Source organism: Patella vulgata, chromosome 6 (genome assembly GCF_932274485.2).
Source record: "Patella vulgata chromosome 6, xgPatVulg1.2, whole genome shotgun sequence".
NCBI lineage: Eukaryota > Metazoa > Mollusca > Gastropoda > Patellidae > Patella > Patella vulgata.
In genome coordinates this window covers 51,670,197-51,685,777 of record NC_065884.2, presented here as the reverse complement: position 1 = coordinate 51,685,777, position 15,581 = coordinate 51,670,197, and positions in this window count along the sequence as shown.

Genomic DNA, 15,581 nt, shown 5'->3' with positions numbered 1-15,581 from the left:
AATTGTATCTCTCACCAAACCATCTGACCATATTACACCTGTTCTAAAACAGTTACATTGGCTACCGGTTAATCAGCGCATCATTTTCAAAATTAACACAATCACTTTCAACTGTTTAAACGAGCCTTTGGCACCATCATATTTATCCGATTTAATTAAACAATATGTACCTTCTTGTTCCTTACGTTCATCTCATAAAAACCAACTTGTATATCCAGTACAGAAGTCAAAATTTGGTGAGAGTGCTTTTGCATACGCAGCACCAAAAGAATGGAACAAATTGCCTCCGGAAGTCCAAAATAGTCCAAACTTGGCTATATTTAAACGACGTCTAAAACCCATGTTTTTTACCAAAACGTTTGAACTATAATTTAAATGCTTCACTTTCTATTTGTATATTGCAACTTGACTATTCCTTTGTATTCTTTTGTTTATTTGTATACATGTATGTTTTTTATAATCATATCTACATTGTAAAGCGCCACAGAGCAGTCAGACTGACTGAATGTTCAGCGGTATAGAAAAGATAGTTATTATTATTATTATATTTTTCTCTGATTTTTATGAAGATTCCTATATGAGATATTATTATGGCTTTCATACGGTTCATGTTTTTTTCTCAACAATTACTGTCCGTGTCTGATACATCGTTTGTGATTTTCGGTACGACGAGAGAGAGAGAAAGAGAGAGAGAGAGAGAGAGATGGGGTTTAACGTACACTCGACACAAACTAGGTCATTTCGGGACTAACATATGGTTTAATTTTTTTTCAATAAACCGGAGCACCCGGAGATAACCCACGAGGTTGGACAGGCGACCCTACTCCTTGTACGATCAACCGGGGATTCGAAACAACGCCAGTCGACTCAATGACACACTTTATGATACAGCGCGCGCACGCAAACCATTCAGCCATCCATCCTGAATGGTGATAGAATACATAACTCTTCTTTTTTAAAAAGATATTTTAATACTGGATAACATATTTACAGGTACATATGAACATCATTTGGTTGGATATAGTGACGTCTATCTATAGCTGCTTCCCTTAGGCCTCACGGGACCCCTCTCCTCTCAAAGTATGCCCTTTTGTAACGTGCAGGGGTATCTGTCACGTGATCTCGGCAGACAATCCTGATTGGTTATATGTTAAATAAACAATTAGGCTGATTGGATAACTCGTAGGCACATAGAGACTGATTGACAGGCTAATGACTTAGTGTCAGTTTTTATAGCAAGCCGAGTAAATAGGCGTTGGTAATCAGAACAATGAAAACTAATTATCACACATCTTACACTAGACAATAGGTGTTTATGCTTGTTAATGTTACCCCCACCTGGCCGCGGGGTGCATTTTAAGTTGAGATTGGGTCGAGCCTTATTGCTTGCTCTGTATAGGCCAGGGTTTGGGTTCTATCCCCTAATTGATGACATATACCACCTCGCCACCAGATCTGAAGAGAGAGAGAGACATGATATTGTCAAACATCAATTTTTTATTAACCGGAAACGAAGAACGACACACTCCCTGGTCTCGATTTACAAGACTCTAATTAGGAACTAAACGCAGCGCTTGGCTGAAGCAGGAATGCGCGACTCTCCGGTCAAAGTATGTCTGTTGTTAGATTTGGAATATAAAATATTAAACACATGTAAATAGTCAGATATTCCCAATCGTAACATTAAGAATACTTGTTAAGCTTAAATCTTATATCAAATACTTGTCTAAAGACAAACCGAGCAAATAAGTTTGACAACCCATTATATCTTACATAATACTATGTCATAACCCTCACACCTGATGTAGATTACATTTTATAATTAATCTGTCACATGTCCAAAATGAGTTACAAATGAAAAATATAAATTAAAATATGAATTCAAAATACAATAATAAAATTTAGATCCCAAATGATATTGTATTACATCTATTGTCCGAGGGTATTGGCAGAAGGGCGGAATAGTGGATTTAATATTGTTATATGTGTTCCTGTAGAAGTCTAGTTCCCGATGTAGTTTAGTTCATGCTGTATGTATGTAACTGTAGATGTTTTATATACCCGGACCCTTATTCACGAAAACTTAAACTAAGTTACAACCGGGATTTTAAGAAATACTGCAACTTCATTGGATATATGCAAATTGATTTTACTGGTCAGCCAATCGAATTGCAGTATTTCTTAAAATTTCGATTGTATCTTAGTTTTTGTGAATAAGGGCCCTGATGTAAATAAATCATATATTTACTAAACTGATCTCTGTTATCACTGAGATAGTGTTACAATCCTCATATGCTTCAAAATTTATATAAACTGTTATATAGACATTTATTCACACGACAAGCCAATAATCAACCCTCTAGGTCATCGGTTGGCGGAGATTCAAAAGGATTAAAATACGGTCGCGAGGCTGTGTCGAATAACAATACCGTTGTTACGATAATAAACAATCTATGCCACATCTGGCCAAAACTTCAAACGGTGATAACATGGCTCAGAATGAAGTAATTTGAATGAAATTTTTGATATATTAATTTTGAATTAATCATTTTTGAACAATTATAACAAGTATAGCCAGCTGTTTATCTAAATCTTATATAAAAAGTATTGTAGAACCCTATAAGGCCAATTATCAGTGAACTGTGTACCTTATATATCGCTCTCTACTTCGGTCTTCAGTCGGTAATAATCATTTCCAAGTTTTCGTGAAATCCGAAATCTTCAAAAAAATAACAAACGGCTTTTATATAAAAATGAAACATATAATGGGTTTAATCAAAAAATAACAAACGGCTTTTATATAAAAATGAAACATATAATGGGTTTAATCAATTCTACTGTACATAAAAAATCTATGGACACTGCATTGTCCTTTAAAATATCGCGTATCCATTATTAAGATACGGCAATTAATCGATTAATTCTTTCATCATTTTGATTCTGTGTTCTACGACTTCAGAAGTAATCAGATTTTATTTTAAATATTTAGTATTGCTCTGCTAAATATTCACCTTAATCCCCGTGGCCCTCGATTGCACTATGAGTGATAAATTCATATCCACATTTGTGACAGATGACATTTATCCAGTAATTGGCCCCCGCCTACAAGTCGTCATACATTATACTAATTAAATATATTTTATATAGATTCACTAAATCCCTAAAGACTACTGTTTGCTTTCACACATTTCTGCATAATGGTTATTATGTGGAAACTTACAGACTTTTGATTATACTAATAATTAATATGGAAAAATAGACTTCCTCTTAATTATAACAGCCATATTGACAAGGGTTCCAGCTGATTATTATGATTATTATACGCTACATGTATATTGCTACGGTGCCTCTATGAGGTTGCTGGGGTCGATCCGAAAAAGCGAGACACCTAGTGAATGTAAAAACCATTGGCAGTTGGAATTCGACGAGGGGTAGGCGGAAACGCCGCAGTCCGGACAAAATTTTAATGGTAGCAAACTGAATGGTATATAAACCCGCCTTCATTAGCCTATAGTTGGCAAAGAAAAATATTAATCTTCTGCATTGACCGAGCTAATAAAATCTGGCCTTATTTTATTCGCACTCCACCTGTCAAAGATTATTTTACGTGCATGCCATTGTGTACACGGGATCCGTTGTTTAGTGAGCTACACCTTACACTGGGAATTAAGATAGGACGATTACGGGATAGTTTTTAAAAGAAAAAAAAACTGTCACGCATACTTAAAAGACAAACATAAACAATACTATTGTTGATTACGGCATATATACTGACGTCCAAAAGAAAGTATACACACTAAAAGTATGACTAAGTTTTGTTTAGATTAAAAACATTTGATAAAGCATTACTGGGTTGGTCTCTTGCGTCCAAACTCAACATTTCTAAGCAAAATAAAAATGTGAAACAAATTTACATTCTACCCAAATACCGTATACCATGGAAAAACGACTTTGGTTGATGCAGCACAAAATGGACAGTGTATACTTTCTTTTGGACATTAGTATAGTAATTGAACATATTCAATTAAACACATGGGGTCTATGGAAAATAATTACTGTATTTCAGTTGGGTGACTACTTTTAAAGAGATTATAGTTTCTAATTCTTGAAATTATTTTTTGGCCAACTGGCATACCAAGGTTATCCAGACAATTGGATAAGTGGATTGAGACAAGTGGCATGGTTTCGATTCCCCACTTGTACGTGGCAAGGAGTAGGGTCGCCTGTCCAACCTCGTGTGTTTTCTCCGGTTCCTCCGGTTTCCTAAACCCTACCTAAGACCCCCGAAAGACCTAAGAGGCTTAGTTTAATCTTATAAACAGTAATTGCGACCCGTGTATTTGCAGTATAAAATAACTGTTTGTCTATTATTACAGATATATCTCAATGGCACTGTCTTTTCACTTAACTTCTCTGTTATTACATTAATGAGGAGCCACGGTGTCTGAATCAGAAAGACGCTGGCCCGATAGCCTGAAGGTCGCGGGTTCGATACCGGTGTTTGCCGAGAAAGTTCATATGGATTTTCCGACGTGGGTTCCCCTTGTTAGTGGTGCAGGGAGGAGGGCCTGGCATGGACAGGTGTCTAGCCCTTCGGATGGGACAAAAATTGAGGTACCGTGCACACATCGGCGTGCACGTAATAGATCCCTTGGCAGTTGGAATTCGATATAAGAGTAGGCCGTAGCGCCACTGTCCGAGCAAAATTTCCTTCAGAACACACTGTATGGCGTATTATCCCAGTCGTAGCAAAACAGTAGGGCGCTAAACCCATTTTATTACATATTACATTAATGCAGGGTTGTCAAATATGCGTCCTGTGGGCCAGATCCAGCCCGCCAAGGGTTTAAATGTGGCCCATGGAACAAATTACAACAAACTGGGGTGTCGATAAACAACTATTATTGTGGGGGACTCTAAAATAAAAGTTTCTCAATGTTAACAACGTTTTGTCGTTGTTTCTAAAAGAATTCAGTGTAAAATTAAAAATAAATGGCTATTTTGGTCCATTTCAGAGTATCGTATTGCATATAAGATATAACGATTTTAGTCAAATAAATCAATACAATTTTCTTTATCTTGATATTTTTGTATATCCCCGGTCCACTTGATGTAAAATTTTAGTTCATGTGGCCCCTGAATCGAAATGTGTTTGATACCCCTGCATTAATGGTTGATACTACATTGTCATAGTTAAACCAGTAAGAGATCATTACAGGTCCACTTCCGATATTATCAATTTCATTATAAGGCTTTATAAATGTTCTTTATTCATGGTTATTTTTAGTACAGCACGTGTGTAGTAGCCCTTGTTATTAATCGCGTCACACCTCTGATACAATTCTACGTTGCATATTGTCACACTTTATGGCGACATCGTTTGTTTTTGTTTTGGTAACTTGGGACTCTGAATCATTTCTAAAATATTAAATGAGAAACGTGGTATTGATCGCGACGGGGAAATTTGCCAAACTATTAGTAAGCCACTCCCTCGACCTGCCTTGTCATATTTTTTAGTTGAAATTCCATTGATTGACGGGTGAGGGGGTGTGATCGAAGGTAAAACAAAGCAATATACATCGTTCATGATAATTGGAATACGATTATTATTAACGGTTGCTATGTAAATAGTCGCGACAAGCTGAACGCTAATTTAAGAGAAGATTATGAGAAAAGGGAAAGGGGGTAAAAACATAATAGTCAGACGTCATTGTTTTGGTCACCTACACAGTTCTTGATAGATCCGCAGCAATCATAAAACATCGCTTGATCATGTAACAGGCAATTGTTGGAAGTGCGGCTTCTATACCTGTATATATTATAAGAGCGAGAACTCAACATTATAAATATTATATATATTTATCTGTATGTTACGGAGATGTTAACCGTCATCAATACGGTTGTTTTTATGTTTTTAACAATCACGCATACTGGATGGAGCTACCCTTTGTTTGATGTAACGGATATTCCACAAAATAACGGTAATTTTTTTTTTTTTTTTTTTTTTGTGCTCTTCAATACAGAAGTATTATATAGGCTGATAAAATATTTTTACCTTCCTTTTCCTCATTTTTCAAATTATTTTTTTCATTTTTCTGTCATATATTTTTTCAAAACTTTATTAGCAATTTGAGACAAGTTATTTTAGAGCCGATTTCGATTCATTCGTGGTATTGTATAGACTGGTGTTTAAAGAGCGCATATCTCTCTATATTTTGAAACCTTGAAATAGACAAAAATGGTTCTAAAAGCACATATTAATTTATGTAAAGTGATTTATATTCAATTTTTGAAAAAAATAGGCCTATAATGATTTGTAATCAATTATGTTTGATGAAATACGTAAACAGTTCAGATTGAACGGTAGTCGTTTACGCTTGCTTAGTGCATTCTGAACGATTTTTGAATTATTATTTTGTCGTTTATGAATCAGCCTTTACTAATTTCTTCCACATTGTTTTGTAGGATATGTTTCTTATTTGTTATTACCAAATGGCACCCGAAACCATACCGTACACGACTCGTGTACTGATTAGAAAATGCTAATTGAGTCCTAAATATTTCATATTATATTTTCACGACAAAATAACACCAATATTGATTGAAATTGGTCAATATTGAATTCTAATTCGTGTTTTTAATTTCGAATATTATGGAAAATATTGAGTTAGAGACTTAGTTCCTTTAATGTGAAACTTTATAAGTAGTTAGCTAGAGAAAGAAACACAATACATGTAGCTGAAACATATATTTATAATAATTGAAAAATTTCGGGTTTCATCGCAAACACTGCAACAATTATCATCTGACTATTTATACGGATATGGTACGCCATAAACTACAAAGGGTAATCAAAGACAAGCAATTCATAAACTGAAACGCATAACAGAGTAAAAATTACGTGGAGTTCCTAAATTGGGAACTATTTACATAATAATATTCAACAGTGAGGTGTTATCAGGTTTCCAAGGACAGCTGTCTAGTCCTTCGGATGATACGAAAAACCGAGGTCTCGTGTATACATTGGAATGCACGTAAAAGATCCCTTGGCAGTTGGAATTCGATATAAGAGTAGGCGATAGTGCCGCTGCCCGGGAAAAATTTCCCTCATAGCACACTGTATGGCGTATGTCCGTCTTCATTAGCCCAGTATAGGAGCAAAACAGTAGGACGTTAAACCCCATTTCATTTCATTTCGTTACCAGGTTTTGATGAAAGACTACGCATACTCTTCCCTGCGCTCGACACACAACACAAATAATTTTCAAGAAAAACGATTTGCGACGATAGACTAGACGTCACACACAGAGACATTATATACCACATTTAAAGTCGTCGATTCCGATCGTATATTTTCAGACGATATCTAAGTTTTTATTCCGTACTCAACGCTAAAATATTCCCAAGATGAATGTTGGATAATCTCCCAGCTTGGAATCAACCAAATTAAAATGGGGCCCATCGAAGGATTTTACAAAATACATAAATATGCCGAATATATCGCCAAATTTTCAATTCATCATACCTTTGTAAATATTGAACGGAAGTGAACTTGTGACTGATATTCCTTTTAGATACTTAATTGTCACAATATTGTAGTTTGGTTAGGTTAAGGCCAACCCTAACCCCAAATCTCTTCCGCAATCACGTTGATACCAACGCGAAATCTGCAGTTGGCTCTAATTTTTAGACTTTACCAGTTTGCCAGGATTTAAAATCCCTCTAATGACTACCAACTTCGTTGCGTGTCTTGTCTCCGTAATTATGTGACTCGATATCATTTTAAATATTATTTTAATGTGACTTTCATCATTGGGAAGTGATATCAGATGTTATGTATCATACCATTTATGAATTTATGGTAATGATGGATTTCAATTAAAACGTGGGATATCTTTCTAGAATAACCGCGTTCTTTGGATGGAGGAATTTAAAAGATAGTGTACATTCGCTTATTATAATAACACTAGATACCACTCCCAACTTTTTTGGGAAGTTCAACATAACTAGTTATATTTTGCTGTTCTTCGGCAATGATAACTATAGCATCAACTATATCGCTGGTTAAATTGGTAAATGAATAGCACGTGTTGGCGTAAATGTCAAACACCTAATGACCATTGCTGCCAACAGAACATGATACAATGAAAAATTTAATACTGTGTTCAAATGACAACCAGCAAAATAACAACTATTTGGACAGGCTAACCAAAAATTTAAAATCTCAAAATAAAAACGCTAAAAAAAAACATGTTTTGTGTCGGATTATTTCTCCGTTATACTTAGCCGAACTTGCAGCTAAAGAGAGATAGTGCACATCTGCTCAAAACAGAAAGTAGACCATTTTCAGTACTAAATGTGAAAATAACCCCGATGGTCCGGTTACAAGTGGTAGTCCACATAAACGTTGGAAATGAAATGAAATGGGGTTTAACATCCTACTGTTTTACTCCGACTGGGCTAATGAAGACGGGCATACGCCATACAGTGTGCTTATGAGAGAAATTTTGCTCTGGCAGCGGCACTCTGGCCTACTGTTATATCGAATTCCAACTGCCAAGGGATCTTTCCGAACGACTAGACAGCTGTCCTTGTCAGGCCTTGACAAGGGGAAACCAAGCCGGAAAATTCCGATGACCTTTCTCGGCCAATGCAGAGATCGAACATGTGACCTCCAGGCTAGGGAGCCAGCGTCTTACCATAAACGTTGGAATTCAATGAAATTATGCAATGAAATGGGGTTTAACGTCCTACTGTTCTGCTCCGACTGGACTAATGAAAACGGGCATACGCCATACAGTGTGCTGTAAGGGAAACTTTGCCCGGACAGCAGCACTACGGCCTACTCTTATATCGTATTCCAAATGCCAAGGGATCTTTTACGTGCGTTCTGTTTTTAGTCCCATCCGAACGACTAGAAAGCTGTCCTTGTCAGGTCCTTCGCCCTGCACCACTGACAAGGAAAAACCACGCCGGGAAATTCCGATGAACTTTCTCGGCCATTGCAGGGAGTGAACCCACGACCTCCAGGCTAGCGAGCCAGTGTCTTACCCACTTAGCCACCGTGGCTACCACGTTGGAATTCAAAGTAATGTGGACATACACATTACTCAACATCCGAGCAAATACGTCCAAAACATTCCACGCGTAACCACAAAAATAAATGTTACCGTGTTAGTCGTCAAATAATCGAGGCAAGCGTTGGCGGCACGTTAAATACAATTCATTTCCATACGACGGCCAATAAGGACATACTATACTATAATTAATTTATTTCTATTTAATAATTTTGAATATATTGCTAGAGTATATTATTATCGCCGAATATCATCAGTGCATATTATCATCAATTACCGTCAGGTTTCATTAATACCTTCATGGTGGGCGTTACGTCCTTTCAATGGCCATTTTTACACCCACTCAACCAGGCGAGGTTCAACAACTTGTTCATCCTAATTTTTCAACGAAAACATCGAAACGTTTGAATATTATACAAATTTACTGGTGCTGGTTGGAGGTTACAGTCTTGTCAGTACTTTGGTAATTAAGAGACTAGCACGCGGTTATTTCATTGGTCGCGTAGGTAATGCTTAATCCAATTCTTACTGTCAATGCACGTCAAATCATATGCATGTTGACTTGTTTTCTTCGCCCCAATCGAACGGCTAGGTAACACTTCCCTTGGAAACCAGACACAACTTCCGTGACCCCAGTTACTATATTAATGCACTGATCGATACTGTACCTATGTACTTCTGGGATTAACATCCAGCTAGTTTTCTTTACTATGGTTACGTGTACAATGAGAACAAGGCCTATCTTGACAGACAGTAACGGCTCCATTTGTCATTGAACATTCACGTATGCACAAAAATGGGTTATCCATCCTATATATCAGAACGATGGACCAGGGCAGCGTTTGAAAAATCCGGATATGGTCTTCTTGGATTCTAACCCGGTGTTGCGGTTTGATAACGTCGCCGGTGTCTTTGGTCACAAAATCGCGACCTCATCCTTGTTGACATTAAAAAATAAAAAATATATAAATAAACAATAAATTCTGAAGTAAAGATTCTACCAAATAATTAATTAAAGACAATGAAGAATGCAATGAAGCAATGGGATCAGTCGATTATCAACTGTATTGTAAAAATTGTACCGTGTATGAAAACATGGAACCAAAAAGATTTCTCTTCGGTCTCAAGTGCAAGTAAACTAAACGAAGCTGGGTACTGTGTCAGACCGCAACTACACAGGGGCGCTGCTCCCCTTCACAGGGGCATTAATCATATAAGCCGGTGGGTTACACGAAATCAGAGATATTAGAGACTTTTGGCAAGAGGAATATTCCGATCTGTATCACGTATCCGTATCGTATACACGATACGTTGCGTCAATGTAGTTTTAGAGTTTTGTCAGATTTTCGCGTCGCGTACTTATGCGTCTCAGCTGAGCTTAGTTCTATTACAGCATCATCACCAGTAGGTGCGCAGCCTACAAGTCGCTGGGCTATTAAAAAAGAAAATGCAATGTCAAATCTTATTAAAAATCTTCGACCTCGATTCGACAGCAATTTCTGAAAGTTTGTATTCCTTTACCATAGAACAAAATCATTTACAGATTTGCAAGGTCCCACCTCCCTAAATTTAGCAGCATGTTGACAGACAGGAAAAGTATGAAAATTCCGAGAAAAACACGTCAAAAATAATGATGACATTCCAGTCGTTATCATGGTTAAAATCACACCAAATATACACCTTCGTGTTCTGGGATAGCCTACACATAGATTCACAAAAAAAACCGCTATAACACAACATTTCAACGTCTAAAAGTAGCAAAAAGATGGTAAAAAGATGACAATGTTATACGGACCTTTTCCGTATGAAAGCTGTTCGATACGTGCTGTCGTATCCGTATGCCGTATCACGTATGAGAAATACACACACATTGATGACGTCAAACGCGAAATCCAAACGGATACGCGATACGGACCAGGAATTGACGCTTGCCAAAAGTCTCTATTATACATGTACGTGTAAGCGTAACACTAGTATTCCAGTTCGTGGAAATTAAACTGCTTCTCTTCACAGGGGCATTAATGACATGAGATGTTTTTATTGACAGATAGACTCAACAACACAAAATCACACACATCATACAAGGAAGTATAACACCAGTATTCCAGTTAGTCAAAATTAAATAGGCGTGTTGTTTTAAAACAGGGCTAAAGTATTCTAACCGTGTCATGCGTGAGCGTTATTTAATAACCACTTGTTGAAATTCATTATTTGTTTTTCTAAAATTAATGTTGTGTTTTCAAAGTATTTTTGTTAATCTAACCGGGTGTAAAAAGCAATTTTAATCAAACCGCACACAAATGCTCATTTAACAGTCTTCTGAAAATAGACATTTCCACAAAAAAGGTGGTTGTGTCACCGACCTAAATATAATGTTATTGTGTATTCTATTTCATTCTCATCACGTTCGTAGGTGTATGTCGACTTGAAGCGTTTCGTGCGTTGAGTCGAAATTGATTAGTTGCCAAGCTGCCAATTTACAGATACATTTTGTAAGATATAGATAAAGAGCTGAGACTTATTGCAAGTCACAAAGTAAAAACTCTGTGTTGCAAGTTTAAGAATGAGCGAAGTTGGGAATGTTTGACATCGGCAGTCTCCGTGATTGACGTCAATATTAACAACAAAAAGAAGAGAGACATTGTCTTATCCACTCAATATCCCCAGCTATCCGATTGTCTAGAAAGGTGACTATGAGCTTGCCATATTAACAAATATCCAATTAATAATTTTATGTATCATTTGAAGCCAGAATAAAGACCAGAAATATGAAGATTTAACTCTTACATAATGCATCTTTAAAAGCACAAACGGATAGGGAAACGGAATACAAGTTTATGTGAAATAAAAATAAAGAAACTTATGCACCATTTCTCTAGAGTTACAAATGCATTGTATAAGATTGACATAAAGAGATGGTCGTTCTTGCTATAGACAATGAACAATTAATATTTTATTGAAAATATCATTCAAGTTACTTTAATCTGAGTGAAGTTATCGGTGTTTGAAGTTTTAACTATATAGTCTCGATTATCAAGTACAATTGCAACGGAAATAAACAAAGTCTCGGTTATCCATTTTTTAATTAAATGGCAGTTTGACTGAAATTTTCAGCATATTTTGTTTTCATTATCTACTTTTTAACTATTATAGCGAGAACTTTCCCCTCTTTATCTAATCTTACCTAATTCGCCTTAAATAAGATTCGATTGCCGCCTCAAATTTTCATTTTTATAACTTTGTCGAATGATGAGTTATTAACCCTTTGTATGTCAACAATCGACAGCTAAGTCAATAACTTGCGATAATATCTAAATAAAAACAGAACAGCGAATAATACAAGATTTTTTATTATTACACAAATCAAATAAATCATGGCCTTAAAGGAACAATATTCCAGACTGAAAGGCAAATATAGACGCTCAGTATACACAAGTCATATTAAAAAGTAGTCTTATCAAAAAGCATCGAATAATCCTAACGTAAGTGGTGGTCACCTAAGTTCCAATTACTTTCTATTGATTCCACCCTTTTCTCTTTTAGATCATCATTCTATTACTGTAGAAAATTTTGTTTATGACCAAGAACATCGAGATCAAGGTGCTATCTATGTTGATTATTTCGTCGAGGCTACTACCTAGAGAACCTTCTTTGAGTCCATATATATTTGTTAAATTTAAATGACATTTACCCTTGACAACCGACCAATGAAAGTCGTGTTGCCGTGTCACATGACATGCTTATCCTATATAGAATTGAGTGTAACCAGTGACTTGAGGCCAGGTTTGAGAGAGAACAGTTTCTTACTTTAAACAGCCTTGTATAACGACATACTTATATGGGCACGTTGGTTTCATATTGCGTCCAACAGAAAGAGCGCCTTCTGTCCCCCTTGCTCGCCCCTCCCCCCGCTAGCTACGGACCTGCTGGTTAGGAACATGTCATCGTCTTTTATTTCTATAAAGCTGATATGACCTGCCTTTCACTGGCTGATTCCTTTTTAATGTCGATATGCATGTCAGTCACAGGAGAGTCGGATAGATAATAGTCATTTCTGAACCTTCGGCGGTTTTGAGGTTTTATACAATTAACACCGTTTGTCGGAAAGCTTCATCCTGGTTGTGTTCCGGAACATTAAATGTCGGTAGGCGACAAGCCCCTTGTTTATTACACATCTCTCAACATGTAAGTCGTAGTAATGTGGACGATGAATCACATGAAAGACGAGTGAGTAAGCTGAGGAATGTGGGTGATTAATTCGTGAAACCTGCCTAGTCGTTATGGCCCTGATCCATCGAAGTCTTCCTAGGCGGTCATCCATCATAATAGCCCTGAAAAGACTAAGGAGAGAGAGAGAGTGTCACACATTTCGGATTGTTTTGATGATGAATCGAACAATTTACTATTCTGCTCTTTTGAACTTACCTGCATGTAACTTTACTTACGCTTCTGGAAATGTTCACATTGTTTTTTGAACATTCATATTATTCTTATGAAGTCCCCCGTAATCTCATTCTGTATTTGAAACTATGACATCAGTCCAAAGAGCAACTTTCGTTGACAGGGGTATATCTATTATTCTGATCATGTGTTAAGAGTTTTTTTTTTATGTATTATAGGATTGATGTTTTGAAATATGGCGTTCATGGGGTATATTATAACACGTATATATTCGGCCATTTTGCTATGAAATTAAAACGAATCAATGACCCTTTTTCTTTTTCATATACTATTCAAATAGTGAAGCTTCCACCACGTAAAGCTCAAATGCATACTTTGTGATTTAAATGGACATGTCGGGTCTGCCAGTTTGCCCGGACAGCGGCGCCACGACCTACTCTTATTTCGAACTTCAACTGTCAAGTGATCTTTAACGTGTACGCCAATGTGTACACGGGACCTCTTTTTTGTCCCGTCCGAACGACTAGACGGCTGTCCTTGTCAGACCATCGTCCTGCACCACTGACACGGGAAAACCACGCCTGAAAATCCTGATGAACTTTCTCTGCCAACACGTGGAGCGAACCCGCAAGTTTTAAAAAGTGTGAAACATTTAAAGTGTCCCCCCACTTCTTTTCTTAATTTTGATATTTATTTGTCAGCCACACGAAGCTTTGTAATGGTGTAATCAATATTAACATATTATATGAGAGAGAGAGAGAGAGAGAGAGAGAGAGAGTAACATCCACTGGACACAAACTGTCATTTCGGGACACATATTTTTCAGTTTTATTTTAATAATTCGCTTTCGCATAGGGGTCTTTGTAACTGTTCGGGGGGGGGGGACTTGGAGAAAAACCACGCGGTTGGACAGTCGACCATACTGCTTTTCACGTGCAAGCGGGGATTCGAAACCACGTCACTTGACTCAATGACGGGTCTCATGAGGCAACGCGCACGCATTAAACAATTAATCCACCCACCCCCTTTTGAGATACAAGAACACGATTTGACAAACGCGTGGCTTTATGGGCCATTATATAACAATAAGCGATGTCGTTTAGAACGGTTTGTAAAACGTTTTTTTATTGATTCCATAATGTTATATACTTAAATTAACTTAGCCCAATATGCAAATGGTTTACTGCAATATCTCAGTAACGTCATAAAATTATACCAAACACACATAATAACGCATTTTAATGGTCATAGATCTCGATTCTACAACTTTCTCTAAAGTATGTTGTTCTATTTTTAAACGCCAACATTTAAATTTCCTTACACAACTCCTTAATTAGTCCAGTCTGTTCAGAGAAGTAGAACGCTAAACCCAATTTCATTTCATTTACTTACATAATTCCTATTTATGGTAAAAAGTTATCCCTTTGCACCCGATTGCCACAAAACTCGGTTTGTGACTTTCTATCCATGAGTTCAAACTTGAACGAGACGCGTTTTTAACCATGAGACCTCAGACTAGTTCGAATTTTAAATAGATTCGTCAAGTAAAAAGAGAGATATCACCCCTGTGTCCAAAATTGACTATGATCCCATTGGCGTCTACATTTATCACAAGATTTAAGCGAGAGTCAATATGAAGTTTCATATCTTATTTAAAAGAAACTAAACTTACCTGTGGAATATTATAACACTTGACGTAGTTGAAATATGTCAATATTAACTTAGAACACTCATTTGATTCAATTCACTTTCCTTATATATTTATAGTGCTTTTTTACTGTGAAGAGCTAATACCTCAAACCGTTTGACGGCAGACATTTCCGAAACCTTTTGCCGTTAGTTTTTATGAAATATGCATTATGTAAGATTTAGATAAAGAACTGGCCATTCTTGCTATAATAGTTCAATAATCGATAATGCAAAATGAATATTATTTGAAATTTTAAACAAATGTTTTTCTCTGAGCAAGATGTGGCATAGATTGTTTATTATCGTAGCAACGGTACTTGTTAATCGAGACTAGGAATTGAATCATTAAATGTCGATCGTGTTTCATTTTGTTTAAATCTACGCCAATCGATAGGCCAGGCAGTTGATTATAAG